Source organism: Bufo bufo, chromosome 3, assembly GCF_905171765.1.
Source record: "Bufo bufo chromosome 3, aBufBuf1.1, whole genome shotgun sequence".
NCBI lineage: Eukaryota > Metazoa > Chordata > Amphibia > Anura > Bufonidae > Bufo > Bufo bufo.
Genome location: NC_053391.1, coordinates 192,337,677 through 192,353,142, shown reverse-complemented (window position 1 = coordinate 192,353,142; position 15,466 = coordinate 192,337,677). Strand labels below are relative to the sequence as shown.

The 15,466-nt window shown below is 43.1% G+C and overlaps 1 protein-coding gene across 1 annotated transcript in view; it reads right to left on the bottom strand.

Moving 5' to 3' along the window:
- Positions 1 to 13,360, bottom strand: part of CD53 (CD53 molecule) — an 88,051-nt gene extending 74,691 nt beyond the window's left edge. Inside the window, exon 1 of the mRNA XM_040423862.1 lies at positions 13,264 to 13,360. The gene's annotated coding sequence lies outside the window, so the exon portion shown is untranslated. The remainder of the gene's footprint in view (positions 1 to 13,263) is intronic.
- Between the last annotated feature and the right edge of the window lie 2,106 nt (positions 13,361 to 15,466).

Sequence of the window (15,466 nt, the reverse complement as noted above, 5' to 3'; positions counted from 1 at the left end):
TGGAACGTGGAGTTCCAGCGCGTGCTCACGTTGCACAACAGCTGGCAAGTTAAAGCGCTGCTGCAGCGTTGACAGACCGGCTGAAGCTGTCGATGACTTGCGGAAATGTGCACACACGCGGCGCAACTTCACCAGTAGCTCAGGCAAATTGGGGTAGGTTTTGAGAAACCGCTGAACCACTAAGTTTAAGACGTGGGCTAGGCATGGGATGTGTCTGAGCTTGCCGAGCTCCAAAGCCGCCACCAAGTTACAGCCATTATCACACACAACCATGCCTGGTTGAAGGTTGAGTGGCGAGAGCCACAGCTCAGTCTGGTCTCTTATCCCTTGCAACAGCTCTGCGGCGGTGTGCTGTTTGTCCCCTAAGCATATCAGCTTCAACACGGCCTGTTGACGCTTCCCCACTGCAGTGCTACACTGCTTCCAGCTACCGGCTGATGGCTGACTGGTCCTGCACGCGGATAATTTGGAGGTGAAAGTGGAGGAGGAGGGGGAGGAGAAGTAGAGGTTGGAGCCACTAACGTAGGTGCTGGCGGAAACCCTGATGGAATTAGGACCGCACCTGTGCCATCCCAGGGTACGACTCGCTCCCAGCCTCCACAATGTTCACCCAGTGTGCTGTCAGGGAAATGTAGCATCCCTGGCCAAATGCACTTGCCCATGTGTCCGTGGTTAAGTGGATCTTCCCAGTAACTGCGTTGGTCAGGGCACGTGTGACGTTGCGGGACACATGTTGGTGTAAAGCAGGCAGGGCACAACCCCGAAAAATAGTGGCGGCTGGGGACAGAGTACCGCGTGACGGCTGCCGACATCAGGCTGTGGAAGGCCTCAGTGTCCACAAGCCTAAATGGCAACATTTTCAGGGCCAGTAATTTTGAAAGGTGCCCATTTAGTGCTATGGCCTGTGGGTGGGTGCCTGGGTATTTGCGCTTGCATTCAAATGCCTGGGGTAATGACATTTGGACGCTGCGCTGGGACAGGGAAGTGGATGTGGTCGCTGATGGTGCTTGCGAAAGTCCACATGCAGGACAGGAGGCATCCTCGCCTGCGCCTTCGACAGGCGATTGGCCAGCACGTTCCATAGGGGAAGAGGAGGCAGTGGTGTGACTCGCAGACACAGATTGTGGACCCAGGCGTTCGTACCATTTATTACGGTGCTTGGATGCCATGTTGGGGATCATGCTGGTGGTGGTGAGGTTGCTAGTGTTCATGCCCTGGCTGATTTTGGTGTGGCACAGGTTGCAAACTACTATTCTTTTGTCGTCCTCACTTTCCTCAAAAAAGCGCCATACTGCGGAACACCTAATCTTTGGCAAGGGAGATTTGCAGAAGGGGGTGCTCCGTGGAACAGTTGCGGGCCTGTTTGGTGTGGCCCGCCTTCTTCCTTTTGCCACCCCATTGCCTCTTCCAGCCTGTTGTGGTGCTGCAGATCCTTGCCCCTCTGTACTGCTGTCCTCACTCGGCTTTCTACCTTCCCAGGTTGGGTCAGTGACCTCATCATCCACCACCTCCTCTTCCACTTCCTCACTCTGATCAACCTCTTGATTTGTTGACCTAACCACAACCTCAGTGATTGACAACTGTGCCTCATCCTCTTCATCAACCTCTTGAGACAGTAATTCAGGTTGACTCATTGGCAGCTGTGTCTCATCATCATCCACCTCATTAAACACTAATTGCCGTTCCCCACCGTCATGTTCTTGTGACTGTGGATGCTCAAAAGGTTGGGAATCAGGGCACAAGATCTCATGTCCCTCTTCAAGCGTGCTTGGCGAGAGGGCCAAATCAAGTAATGGCGATGAAAAGAGATCCTCGGAATTTCCGAGTGTGTGATCACTTGTTTGGCCAGACTCTCCATGGTGGGAGGAAGGAGGATCAGGAAGAGGATTCTGTTGACCAGAATCTTGGCTACTGAGACTGGACTTGGTGGAAGACAGGGTGGTGCTTAACTGACTGGAAGCATTATCTGCTACAATCCAACCGACCACCTGGTCGCACTGGTCTGACTTCAAGAGTTTTGTTCTGGCAGCAGGCACAGTTTCAACGTGCCCAGGGCCACGGCCTCTGCGTGAACTATCAGCATCACGGCCACTTCCCCGTCCCTTACTGCTCGCCTTGCGCATATTAAATGTTATATGCACGCTTGATGTCGAAGTTCACAGATGTGGCACGGATGTCGAAGTTCACAGCAAGCACAGTATATGAAAAAAGTATGGCAAAAGGAAAATAGATTTCACTTATATTTTTCCTATCTCTGGCCTTGACACACAGAAGGTATTGGACAGAAGTTACAAGTCACTGCTGACACCCTCTATAGAAAAATTATTGAAAATTATGTAAAAGAATATATTTATTTTCAGTTATATTTCTCCAATCTCTGGCCCTGACACACAGAAGGTATAATACAGATGTCATTAGTCACTGCAGACACCCGCTATAGAAAAATTATTGAAAATGATGTAAAAAATATATTTCTTTTCAGTTATATTTCTCCAATCTCTAGCCCTGACACACAGAAGATATAATACAGATGTCACTAGTCACTGCAGACACCCTCTATAGAAAAATTATTTAAACTAATGGAAAAATATTGTAATTTTCAGTTATATTTCTCCAATTTCTGGCCCTGACACACAGAAGGTATTGGACAGATGTCACAAGTCACTGCTGACACCCTCTATAGAAAAATTATTGAAAATGATGTAATAAATATAGTAATTTTCAGTTATGTTTCTCCAATCTCTGGCCCTGACACACAGAAGGTATAATATAGATGTCACTGGTCACTGCAGACACCCTCTATAGAAAAATTATTGAAAATGATGGAAAAATATATTTATTTTCAGTTATATTTCTCTAATCTCTGGCCCTGACACACAGAAGGTATAATACAGATGTCAGTAGTCACTGCAGACACCCTCTATAGAATTTATTTTGAAAATGGTGGAAAAAATATAGTAATTTTCAGTTATTTTTATCCAATTTCTGGCCCTGACACACAGAAGGTATAATACAGATGTCACTAGTCACTGCAGACACCCTCTATAGAAAAATTATTGAAAATGATGGCAAAAATATATTTATTTTCAGTTATATTTCTCTAATCTCTGGCCCTGACACACAGAAGGTATAATACAGATGTCACTGCAGACACCCTCTATAGAAAAATGATTGAAAATGATGGAAAAAATATATAGTAATTTTCAGTTATATTACTCCAATTTCTGGCCCTGACACACAGAAGGTATAATACAGATGTCACTGGTCACTGCAGACACCCTCTATAGAAAAATTATTGAAAATTATGTAAAAAATATAGTAATTTTCAGTTATATTTCTCCCATTTCTGGCCCTGACACACACAGAAGGTATAATACAGATGTCAGTAGTCACTGCAGACACCCTCTATAGAATTTCTTTTGAAAATGATGGAAAAAATATATAGTAATTTTCAGTTATATTTCTCCAATCTCTGGCCCTGACACACAGAAGGTATAATACAGATGTCACTGGTCACTGCAGACACCCTCTATAGAAAAATTATTGAAAATTATGTAAAAAATATAGTAATTTTCAGTTATATTTCTCCCATTTCTGGCCCTGACACACACAGAAGGTATAATACAGATGTCAGTAGTCACTGCAGACACCCTCTATAGAATTTCTTTTGAAAATGATGGAAAAAATATATAGTAATTTTCAGTTATATTTCTCCAATCTCTGGCCCTGACACACAGAAGGTATAATACAGATGTCACTGGTCACTGCAGACACCCTCTATAGAAAAATTATTGAAAATTATGTAAAAAATATATTTATTTTCAGTTATATTTCTCCAATCTCTGGCCCTGACACACAGAAGGTATAATACAGATGTCACTGGTCACTGCAGACACCCTCTATAGAAAAATTATTGAAAATTATGTAAAAAATATAGTAATTTTCAGTTATATTTCTCCAATCTCTGGCCCTGACACACAGAAGGTATAATACAGATGTCACTGGTCACTGCAGACACCCTCTATAGAAAAATGATTGAAAATGATGGAAAAAATATATAGTAATTTTCAGTTATATTTCTCCAATTTCTGGCCCTGACACACAGAAGGTATTGGACAGATGTCACAAGTCACTGCTGACACCCTCTATAGAAAAATTATTGAAAATGATGGAAAAAATATAGTAATTTTCAGTTATATTTCTCCCATTTCTGGCCCTGACACACACAGAAGGAATAATACAGATGTCCTAGTCACTGCAGACACCCTCTATAGAAAAATTATTGAAAATGATGGAAAATATATATTTATTTTCAGTTATATTTCTCCAATCTCTGGCCCTGACACACAGAAGGTATAATACAGATGTCACTAGTCACTGCAGACACCCTCTATAGAAAAATTATTGAAAATGATGGAAAAAATATAGTAATTTTCAGTTATATTTTTTCCAATTTCTGGCCCTAACACACAGAAGGTATTGGACAGATGTCACAAGTCACTGCTGACACCCTCTATAGAAAAATTATAGAAAATTATAGAAAAAATATAGTAATTTTCAGTTATATTTCTCCAATTTCTGGCCCTAACACACAGAAGGTATTGGACAGATGTCACAAGTCACTGCTGACACCCTCTATAGAAAAATGATTGAAAATTATGTAAAAATATATTTATTTTCAATTATTTTTCTCCAATTTCTGGCCTTGACACACAGAAGGTATAATTCAGATGTCACTAGTCACAGCAGACACCCTCTATAGAATTTTTTTTTAAAATGATGTAAAAAATATATTTATTTTCAGTTATATTTCGAGTCACATTGTTATAACTGTCAGCTTATATCCAGTGTAACCACCGTGTGCAGCATGGACTGCAGCTAGATCTTTGCTGCTGATGCAACTTTGTTAGCGAAGGTGCAGTGAATAGTGACGTAGCTATAGGAGTCACAGAGATAGAAGCTGTGACCGGGCCCCTAAGCCAGGGGGGCTCTCAGGGCCCCCCTTGCCAGTGGCGCGCTGCCAATTACCGTATTTTTTGCTTTATAAGATGCACTGCAGGAGGTGGGGGGAGTGAAGCATTCCGAACACTCACTCTCCTCTCTAGTCTTCTCTAGGCCGTGCTGCACTTTCCTGACTGCGTACAGCATCAGGACATAGTGCACGCACTATGACCTGACGCTGCAGGCAGTCAGGTGACAGTCCAGCGTGGGCGCAGAGAAGATCAAGGAGCGAGGAGTGGAAGAACGCCGGACCTGGAGAGTGGTGGTGGAGCAGGAGAGGTACATAAGTGAACTTTTTTATTTTAAGGTCTGATCTAAGGTCTGATACTTGGTGGTCAGACATGGAGGTCTAATGGGGATTTGATCTGAGGTCTGATATGGGGGGGAGTCTGACATGGAGTCCTGATTTAAGGTCTGCTGGAGGGGTCTTACATGGAGGTCTAAAGGGGGTCTAATCTGAGGTCTTATATTGGGGAGGGTCTGACATGAAGGTCTAATGGTGGTCTGATCTGAGGTCTGATATGGGGTTCTGACATGGAGGTCTCAAGGGGGCCTGATCTGAGGTCTAATATGGGGGGGGTATAACATGAAGGTCTGGAAGTTTTATCTGAAGGTCTGATCTGAGGATATGATATGGGGGTCTGAGGATCTGATATGGGGGTCTGATTTAAGGATCTGATATGGTAATCTGATCTGAGGTGTGATATGGGGGTCTGATTTGAGATCTGATAAGGGGGTCTGATCTGAAGATCTGATATGGGGGTCTAATTTGAGGTCTGATATGGGGGTCCGATCTGAACGGTTAGGGGGCATTTTGTGTACTGGTGGACAATATAAGGAGATATTATTTGTACTGGCACACATTATAAGGTGTGTTTTTCTACTGGCACACCTTATAAGGGGGTATTTTTTGTGCTGGTTCACATTATAAGGGGTTATTTTTTTACTGGCAAACATTATAATGGAGTATTTTTTGTACTGGTGTACATTATAGTTTTTTTTTGTACTGGTACACATTAGTGGGCATTATTTTACCAGCATAAATAAGAATTACTACTGGTGGACTATGGAGAACATGAAGATTACTAGTATGGGCACAATGGGGCATTATTACTATTGGGGGTACTGTTCACACTAAGAGCACTCTGGCAGATAATTTATTTTCTATTGGTGGGACTGTGGGGGGCAACATGGCACAGTATCAGCTTAGCACAGTTATTTTTGGGGGACATTATGTTTACACTATTAGTGTCCAGGACACTATTGTTGGGTGCAGTTATTATTTAGGACACTGTGTGCCAATAATTATTGAAGGGGTACTATCTGTGTGGAACTAGTATTTTCAGGAGGACTATTTCTGCAGTATAGTATTGGGGAGCACAGCAGGCACGGTATTGGGGGAAGTGGGGAATGGAATGTTGAGAAGGTGTGAGGATGATGGAAAGTAGGAAACTAAGATGTCTGTCAAACTCTACAGAGACAAGAGATATATGCAGTAGGGTTTGCTGAGCTTTTAGAGGCGCATAGCTCCTGCTTCATTTTGTCGGTGAGCCACTCCACATCAATGGCATATGGTACTCCACAGTTTCCATGTCATGTATTCTCAATGGTGCCATTTGTCCATTCACTATACACTTTCGCCACAGCAGCATGCGAACAGTTCACAACCTTCACATTTTCAGAAGTCCTGCCACCCTTGGCCTGAAAGCCAATAATCATCCCTTTTTACAACTCTGATAAATCAACCCTTTTATCCATGACAACAACGAGGAAAATGTATGCAGACAGTCCATCACACAACTTATAGACCCACCAACACATGACTTCCTTCATGTGTTATGCACTGCAGATGTTGAAAGTAGTAAGTGGTCATAGTAATGACTCGACTGTGTATATATACCTGTATGTCCAGCATCCATATCTGACTAGTGCACAAGTAATTATTAACCACCTCAGCCCCTATAGCTTAAACACCCTTAATGACCAGGCCACTTTTTACACTTCTGACCTACACTACTTTCACCGTTTATTGCTCGGTCATGCAACTTACCACCCAAATGAATTTTACCTCCTTTTCTTCTCACTAATAGAGCTTTCATTTGGTGGTATTTCATTGCTGCTGACATTTTTAATTTTTTTGTTATTAATCGAAATTTAACGATTTTTTTGCAAAAAAATGACATTTTTCACTTTCAGTTGTAAAATTTTGCAAAAAAAAACGACATCCATATATAAATTTTTCTCTAAATTTATTGTTCTACATGTCTTTGATAAAAAAAAATGTTTGGGTAAAAAAAAAATGGTTTGGGTAAAAGTTATAGCGTTTACAAACTATGGTACAAAAATGTGAATTTCCGCTTTTTGAAGCAGCTCTGACTTTCTGAGCACCTGTCATGTTTCCTGAGGTTCTACAATGGCCAGACAGTACAAACACCCCACAAATGACCCCATTTCGGAAAGTAGACACCCTAAGGTATTCGCTGATGGGCATAGTGAGTTCATAGAACTTTTTATTTTTTGTCACAAGTCAGCGGAAAATGATGATTTTTTCTTTTCTTTTTTCTTACAGAGTCTCATATTCCACTAACTTGTGACAAAAAATAAAAACTTCTATGAACTCACTATGCCCATCAGCGAATACCTTGGGGTGTCTTCTTTCCAAAATGGGGTCACTTGTGGGGTAGTTATACTGCCCTGCCATTCTAGGGGCCCAAATGTGTGGTAAGTAGTTTGAAATCAAAATCTGTAAAAAATGGCCGGTGAAATCCGAAAGGTGCTCTTTGGAATGTGGGCCGCTTTGCCCACCTAGGCTGCAAAAAAGTGTCACACATGTGGTATCTCCGTACTCAGGAGAAGTTGGGCAATGTGTTTTGGGGTGTCATTTTACATATACCCATGCTGGGTGAGATAAATATCTTGGTCAAATGCCAACTTTGTATAAAAAAATGGGAAAAGTTGTCTTTTGCCAAGATATTTCTCTCACCCAGCATGGGCATATGTAAAATGACACCCCAAAACACATTGCCCAACTTCTCCTGAGTACAGCGATACCACATGTGTGACACTTTTTTGCAGCCTAGGTGGGCAAAGGGGCCCACATTCCAAAGAGCACCTTTCGGATTTCACCGGCCATTTTTTACAGATTTTGATTTCAAACCACTTCTCAGGCATTCGGCCCCTAAAATGCCAGGGCAGTATAACTACCCCACAAGTGACCCCATTTTGGAAAGAAGACACCCCAAGGTATTTCGTGATGGGCATAGTGAGTTCATGGAAGTTTTTATTTTTTGTCACAAGTTAGTGGAATATGAGACTTTGTAAGGAAAAAAATAAAATAAAAAAAATCATCATTTTCCGCTAACTTGTGACAAAAAATATAAAATTCTAGGAACTCACCATGCATCTCACGGAATACCTTTGGGTGTCTTCTTTCCAAAATGGGGTCACTTGTGGGGTAGTTATACTGCCCTGGCATTTTCCAGGGGCCCTAATGTGTGGTAAGTAGGTAAAGGACCTGTGAAATCCTAAAGGTGCTCTTTGGAATGTGGGCCCCTTTGCCCACCTAGGCTGCAAAAAAGTGTCACACATGCAGTATCGCCGTATTCAGGAGAAGTTGGGCAATGTGTTTTGGGGTGTCTTTTTACATATACTCATGCTGGGTGAGAGAAATATCTCGGCAAAAGACAACTTTTCCCATTTTTTATACAAAGTTGGCATTTGACCAAGATATTTATCTCACCCAGCATGGGTATATGTAAAATGACACCCCAAAACACATTGCCCAACTTCTCCTGAGTACGACGATACCACATGTGTGACACTTTTTTGCAGCCTAGATGCGCAAAGGGGCCCACATTCCTTTTATGAGGGCATTTTTAGACATTTGGATCCCAGACTTCTTCTCACGCTTTAGGGCCCCTAGAATGCCAGGGCAGTATAAATACCCCACATGTGACCCCATTTTGGAAAGAAGACACCCCAAGGTATTCAATGAGGGGCATGGCGAGTTCATAGAATTTTTTTTTTTTTGGCACAAGTTAGCGGAAATTGATTTTTTTTTTTTTTCTCACAAAGTCTCCCTTTCCGCTAACTTGGGACAAAAATTTCAATCTTTCATGGACTCAATATGCCCCTCACGGAATACCTTGGGGTGTCTTCTTTCCGAAATGGGGTCACATGTGGGGTATTTATACTGCCCTGGCATTCTAGGGGCCCTAAAGCGTGAGAAGAAGTCTGGAATATAAATGTCTAAAATTTTTTACGCATTTGGATTCCGTGAGGGGTATGGTGAGTTCATGTGAGATTTTATTTTTTGACACAAGTTAGTGGAATATGAGACTTTGTAAGAAAAAAAAAAATTATCTCCGCTAACTTGGGCCAAAAAAATGTCTGAATGGAGCCTTACAGGGGGGTGATCAATGACAGGGGGGTGATCAATGACAGGGGCGTGATCAGGGAGTCTATATGGGGTGATCACCCCCCTGTCATTGATCACCCCCCTATAAGGCTCCATTCAGATGTCCGTATGTGTTTTGCGGATCCGATCCATGTATCAGTGGATCAGTAAAAATCATACGGACATCTGAATGCAGCCTTACAGGGGGGTGATCAATGACAGGGGGGTGATCAATGACAGGGGGGTGATCAGGGAGTCTATATGGGGTGATCACCCCCCTGTAAGGCTCCATTCAGATGTCCGTATGTGTTTTGCAGATCCGATCCATGTATCAGTGGATCCGTAAAAATCATACGGACATCTGAATGCAGCCTTACAGGGGGGTGATCAATGACAGGGGGGTGATCAATGACAGGGGGGTGATCAGGGAGTCTATATGGGGTGATCACCCCCCTGTAAGGCTCCATTCAGATGTCCGTATGTGTTTTGCGGATCCGATCCATGTATCAGTGGATCCGTAAAAATCATACGGACATCTGAATGCAGCCTTACAGGGGGGTGATCAATGACAGGGGGGTGATCAATGACAGGGGGGTGATCAGGGAGTCTATATGGGGTGATCACCCCCCTGTAAGGCTCCATTCAGATGTCCATATGTGTTTTGCGGATGCGATCCATGTATCAGTGGATCCGTAAAAATCATACGGACATCTGAATGCAGCCTTACAGGGGGGTGATCAATGACAGGGGGGTGATCAATGACAGGGGGGTGATCAGGGAGTCTATATGGGGTGATCACCCCCCTGTAAGGCTCCATTTAGATGTCTGTATGTGTTTTGCGGATCCGATCCATGTATCAGTGGATCCGTAAAAATCATACGGACATCTGAATGCAGCCTTACAGGGGGGTGATCAATGACAGGGGGGTGATCAATGACAGGGGGGTGATCAGGGAGTCTATATGGGGTGATCACCCCCCTGTAAGGCTCCATTCAGATGTCCGTATGTGTTTTGCGGATCCGATCCATGTATCAGTGGATCCGTAAAAATCATACGGACATCTGAATGCAGCCTTACAGGGGGGTGATCAATGTCAGGGGGGTGATCAATGACAGGGGGGTGATCAGGGAGTCTATATGGGGTGATCACCCCCATCATTGATCATCCCCTGTAAGGCTCCATTCAGACGTCCGTATGCGTTTTGCGGATCCGATCCATCTATCAGTGGATCCGTAAAAATCATACGGACATCTGAATAGAGCCTTACAGGGGGGTGATCAATGACAGGGGGGTGATCAGGGGGTTCATAAGGGGTTAATAAGTGACAGGGGGGGTGTAGTGTAGTGTAGTGGTGTTTGGTGCTACTTTACTGAGCTACCTGTGTCCTCTGGTGGTCGATCCAAACAAAAGGGACCACCAGAGGACCAGGTAGCAAGTATATTAGACGCTGTTATCAAAACAGTGTCTAATATACCTGTTAGGGGTTAAAAAAATCACATCTCCAGCCTGCCAGCGAACGATCGCCGCTGGCAGGCTGGAGATCCACTCGCTTACCTTCCGATCCTGTGAATGCGCGCGCCTGTGTGCGCGCGTTCACAGGAAATCTCGCGTCTCGCGAGATGACGCGTATATGCGTGACTCTGCGCAGCGCTGCCACCTCCGGAACGCGAATCTGCGTTAGGCGGTCCGGAGGTGGTTAAAAGAAATCATTAAGCTTAAAGTGATTGTTCTGTCATAAACGAAAAAACAATATGTAGACTCTCACCAGTTTTTCAACAGATCTTGCTACAGTATCTATAGGGAGTCTGAGGTAGTCTAAGACACACCCCTGTTTTATCATTGGTCCAGACTGCTCTCCTCCCCCTGCAAGCTCTGCCTCTTTAGATTGGCTGTTGTGTATAAACATGAAAATGAAAATGAAATGTGTTCATAGGAAAGTGGGCACAGTGCACGGGTGATGATTGTATGTTTTGTTGCCCCATTACTTATAGGTATGTTGTGTATAAACAGTCTATGCAAAGACTCAGCAGAAGGTCCATCTATTCAATTTGATTGAACCACACAAGGTAAAAGGGGCAGTCCAAATTACTCCTAAATAAAACAGTAAAAGTAGAACCTCCGAGGCTACATAATTGAGATTACTTCTAAATCCCTTTAGCTTTACCACTAACCATACACAGATATGCAAGAGCAGTCATGCTTTTATATTTGGCTGGAAATATATATTTATATCGATGATAGGCATTTTGCAGTGTAATATGCTGCAAAAATGTGATGAAAATCTCAAAAATGTTGGTTGCTCACTGTTGGGAATAGGATTTTACAGCGAGCACTTTAAGGCCATAGTGATGACATTGGGTTTGAGAAGACCTTCACCAGCCCACTGACAGCCCACAAGTGAAGCCACTTTTTTTGGAACTGTGAGATGGGGAAACAGCTCTCATTGTCTGAACACTGTTTGTATAGATTCAATTAAATGATCTGGATTGACATTCTGCTGTTTGGCCACAAGATGCTGCTGTTTCCAAAACACAGCTTTTATTATTCATGAGAGGTGGAGTTTCAGAGCCTGGGGAAGAAAAGGAAGCAGCCACCTTAGAGGAAGCTGAGACTGAGGAAGTTTGTGAGCAGAGAATCCAACGGCATCCAGGTGTGAGAGCATCCCTCAGTGACCAGAGCTGCAGCTAAGTGAAGCTGATCGTGTTCAAGACCCTTATCCTGTCCAGAGGAATAAGGATTGCTTCCTGGAATGCTGATGAGAGCTGAGGAGCAAAGCTACATACACTGCGGTACCACATGCTTGTTGGAGAGGCATTTGTTCTGTTCAGAGTCACCAACGGGTGCAGACTAGAGCAGACCCGGTTCGGTAAGATCGTGCACGCACCTCAGTACAGTGTTGGCGCCTAAAGACTGAGACCAGGCCTGTAGTTAGTTAGTTAAGGTCTCTGTTTGTGTCAGGCCACAAGTGTTACTACTGTTCATTGCAAGGACTCCATAACTTAAAGTGACATTTCACATTGGAGAGCTGATAAAATTCCCACAAACTCGAGCCAGGCTGGCGTTTTGCTCAGAAGGAATACTCAGCCACGTGCTACAGGACCAGTTATGGGAGGGGGATTACTGTAGAGCTTTGTAAGATTGTAAGCTGTTGTGCTGCACCGCAGGCTAGCCCGTACCACACACCCATACAGTGGTTCTTGTTTTTTAAGGGTAATAACAGGTAAGGTGTGGCAGTTTAATTGTGCCCGCCAGTAGGTAAATTACTGCACTTTCCTCCTGCATCCATCGGAGGGCGCCGTGCTGTGCAGCACAAGGGTCTCAGCCTTCGGGCCGGGTGTATGTAAATTTATTGTATGTTCCCAGCATTTGTGGTTGTGTTTATTGCCACATTTAAGTAAAATTCTGTTTTGGCAAAAGCTGGTGTTGGGGTTGCTTTCCTCGTTCGTGTCTTCACTGTATCCTGTGGAGCCCACCCTGTTCGTAAGCCAGGTGCCACCTTTACAAACAACTAACTTCAAAGTAAGCCAAAGGGTATGATCATACAGTACGGTCATACATACAGTACATTGCTGCCTGATAAAAAAGCAAAGCAAGAGCACAGATTAGAACACTTTCCCCTAGAAATGTGGTATGTACCCCCAGGTTGCACATACACAGGTTACACATACATCATTTCAAATCAGTCTTTACAAACCTAGCTGATATTTGTATATTTTCATGTTATATAAGTATTTCATGCCTATTGTCCAGAACTATACATTTGCTGGAATATATATCAATTATATTGAGTTAGAAGCAGATCTATTAACCCTACCCCCTGAGCCCCGATAGATAGGGTATACAGTTATAATCTGCAGTCATCTTACCGTTTAATCTGCAGAAAATAGTAAAATCCAGAAGGTTGCTGCTTCCGTTACTGCTATAAGATCTTGTCTGTGTGAAAACTGTAAAGAAACTGAAGTTTTCCTGTGTTAAGAGGAAGTAAAACAAAAATGTTAATGGTGTGGTTGCAACTATGATATGCATTACTATACAAACTGCAAAAATGTATGCAGAGTTCACTGCAGCGCTCTGTACAGTCCAATCTAGGAACTCAGAAACCACTCAGAAGTACAAACTTGTCTAAAGAGTTTTCCAACCCTTAAAATATACTTGTAAGTGGCTGTAAATGCAAAAAATAATATACTGCTCAGTGGTGTGCCTAAGGTGTTTGGCACCCGGGGCGGGTCCTTTCTCTGGCACCCCCACCCCAATACTTTAAAAAATTGTGTCCCCTCACAGTAGTATTTCCCTCATTGTACAACCTTCACAGTAATTTTGTCCAGATTTGTGCCCCCTCATGGGAATTATGCCCATATGGTGCCCCCTCATGGTAGTTATGCTCACATTGCTCCCCCTCACAGTATTTATGCCCTTACTGTACAACTTTCACAGTAGTTATGCTCACATTGTGCCCCCTTAAAGTACTTATCCCTTCATTGTGCCCCTTCACAGTAGTTATGCCCTCATTGTGCCCCCTTCACAGTAGTTAAGCCCTCTCTGTGCCCTATTCACAGTAGTAATGCCCTATCTGTGCCCCCTTCACAGTTGTAATGCCCTCTTTGTGCCCCTTCACAGTAGTTATGCCCTCTCTGTTCCCCTTCACAGTAGCTATGCCCTCTCTGTGTCCCCATAACAGTTATGCCCCTTCACAGTAGTAGTGCCCTTTCACAATAGTAATGCCTATTGGGCTCCCTTCACAGTAGTAATGCTGAACTCCCTTCTCCGCTGCTTCCAATCCCTGTTGGACCAGAAGTGTGACATGCTGGCTACATGCATGCCACCGCAGCCAGTCAATCAATGGCTTTAGCGGTGACGTGTACAGGCTTGTGATTAATGCCACTGCTGAGGCCATTGATTGGCTGCCAGAGGTGATGTGCATGTAGATGGTATGTCACACTTCAGGTCCAGCAGGGACACAAAAGCAAAGGAGCTCGGTACTGGAAACAAAGCACTGGGTCTTTTTTTTAACCCCTGCACCCTCCCTGCATATATGAAAAGGGGTTCCAAATCTCAGAAAACCCCTTTAAATTCAGCACCATTTCTGTGTTCATAATGACATCACAACTGTGATCAGTCATCATGTGCTGCCAGATGCCACAAATTGTGCACTTCTCCAAATTAGAAAGGTAGGATATTAAAATTATTTTGGTGTCGGAAATCTTTCTTTCTTGGGATGTATTCACATGTTTTGGTCATAGTGTTTTTTCCCACAATTTTTAGGAAACTGTTGCAGAACACTGCAGTTTTGCTGTGAAAAAAAATCATGAAAAGTTCCTTCAGAAAGTACTAAATTGATGGCACTCTCCATTTCAAAGGTTCTGATGCCTCTCCATCATTATTGTTTGTCAGTGAGGTTGTGTCCGCTATAGACACACCAATTACAAATATGGTCCCCAAAATTCAATATTGTGTTGCTAGTCTTCCAAAAAATAGGCATGAGGATAAAAAAAAACACTGTGGTGACTTTTTTTGGTCAGACTATTTACACCAGGGATACACAGTGCTAAAGGTTGCTAAAAATAAGGTTCTCGAGGAATATCAGTAGTATTTCTATAGAAATTTCACTTTGTAGGCAATTGCAGACAGTGTTGGACTAGGGTACCTTGTAGTGTTGAGCGCGTATATTCGAATAACGAATTTCGCAACTTCGAGAATTCACAAATATTTCGAATATAGTGCTATATATTCGCTATATCGAATATTCGTAATTTTTTTACATCTGAAAACATGATTCCTTTACTGCTTCTTGCTTGTGGGCCAATGAGTCATTGGCCCACAAGCAACTTGAGCAGGAAGGAAGGAATCATGTTTTCATATGGGGAAAAAATTGACAAATATTAAAAAAAAACGAATATATAGCAATATAGCGAATATATTCGTTATTTAGAATATTCAGCTTTTTTTTTCTTTCAATCTGTACAGTTGTTCGCATACTCCTCCCCGACAAGCGTCCCGGTCACCATGGGAACGCCTGTGGGTTAGAATATACTATCGGATATGAGTTTTTCCTGAGATCGTGAAAACTCA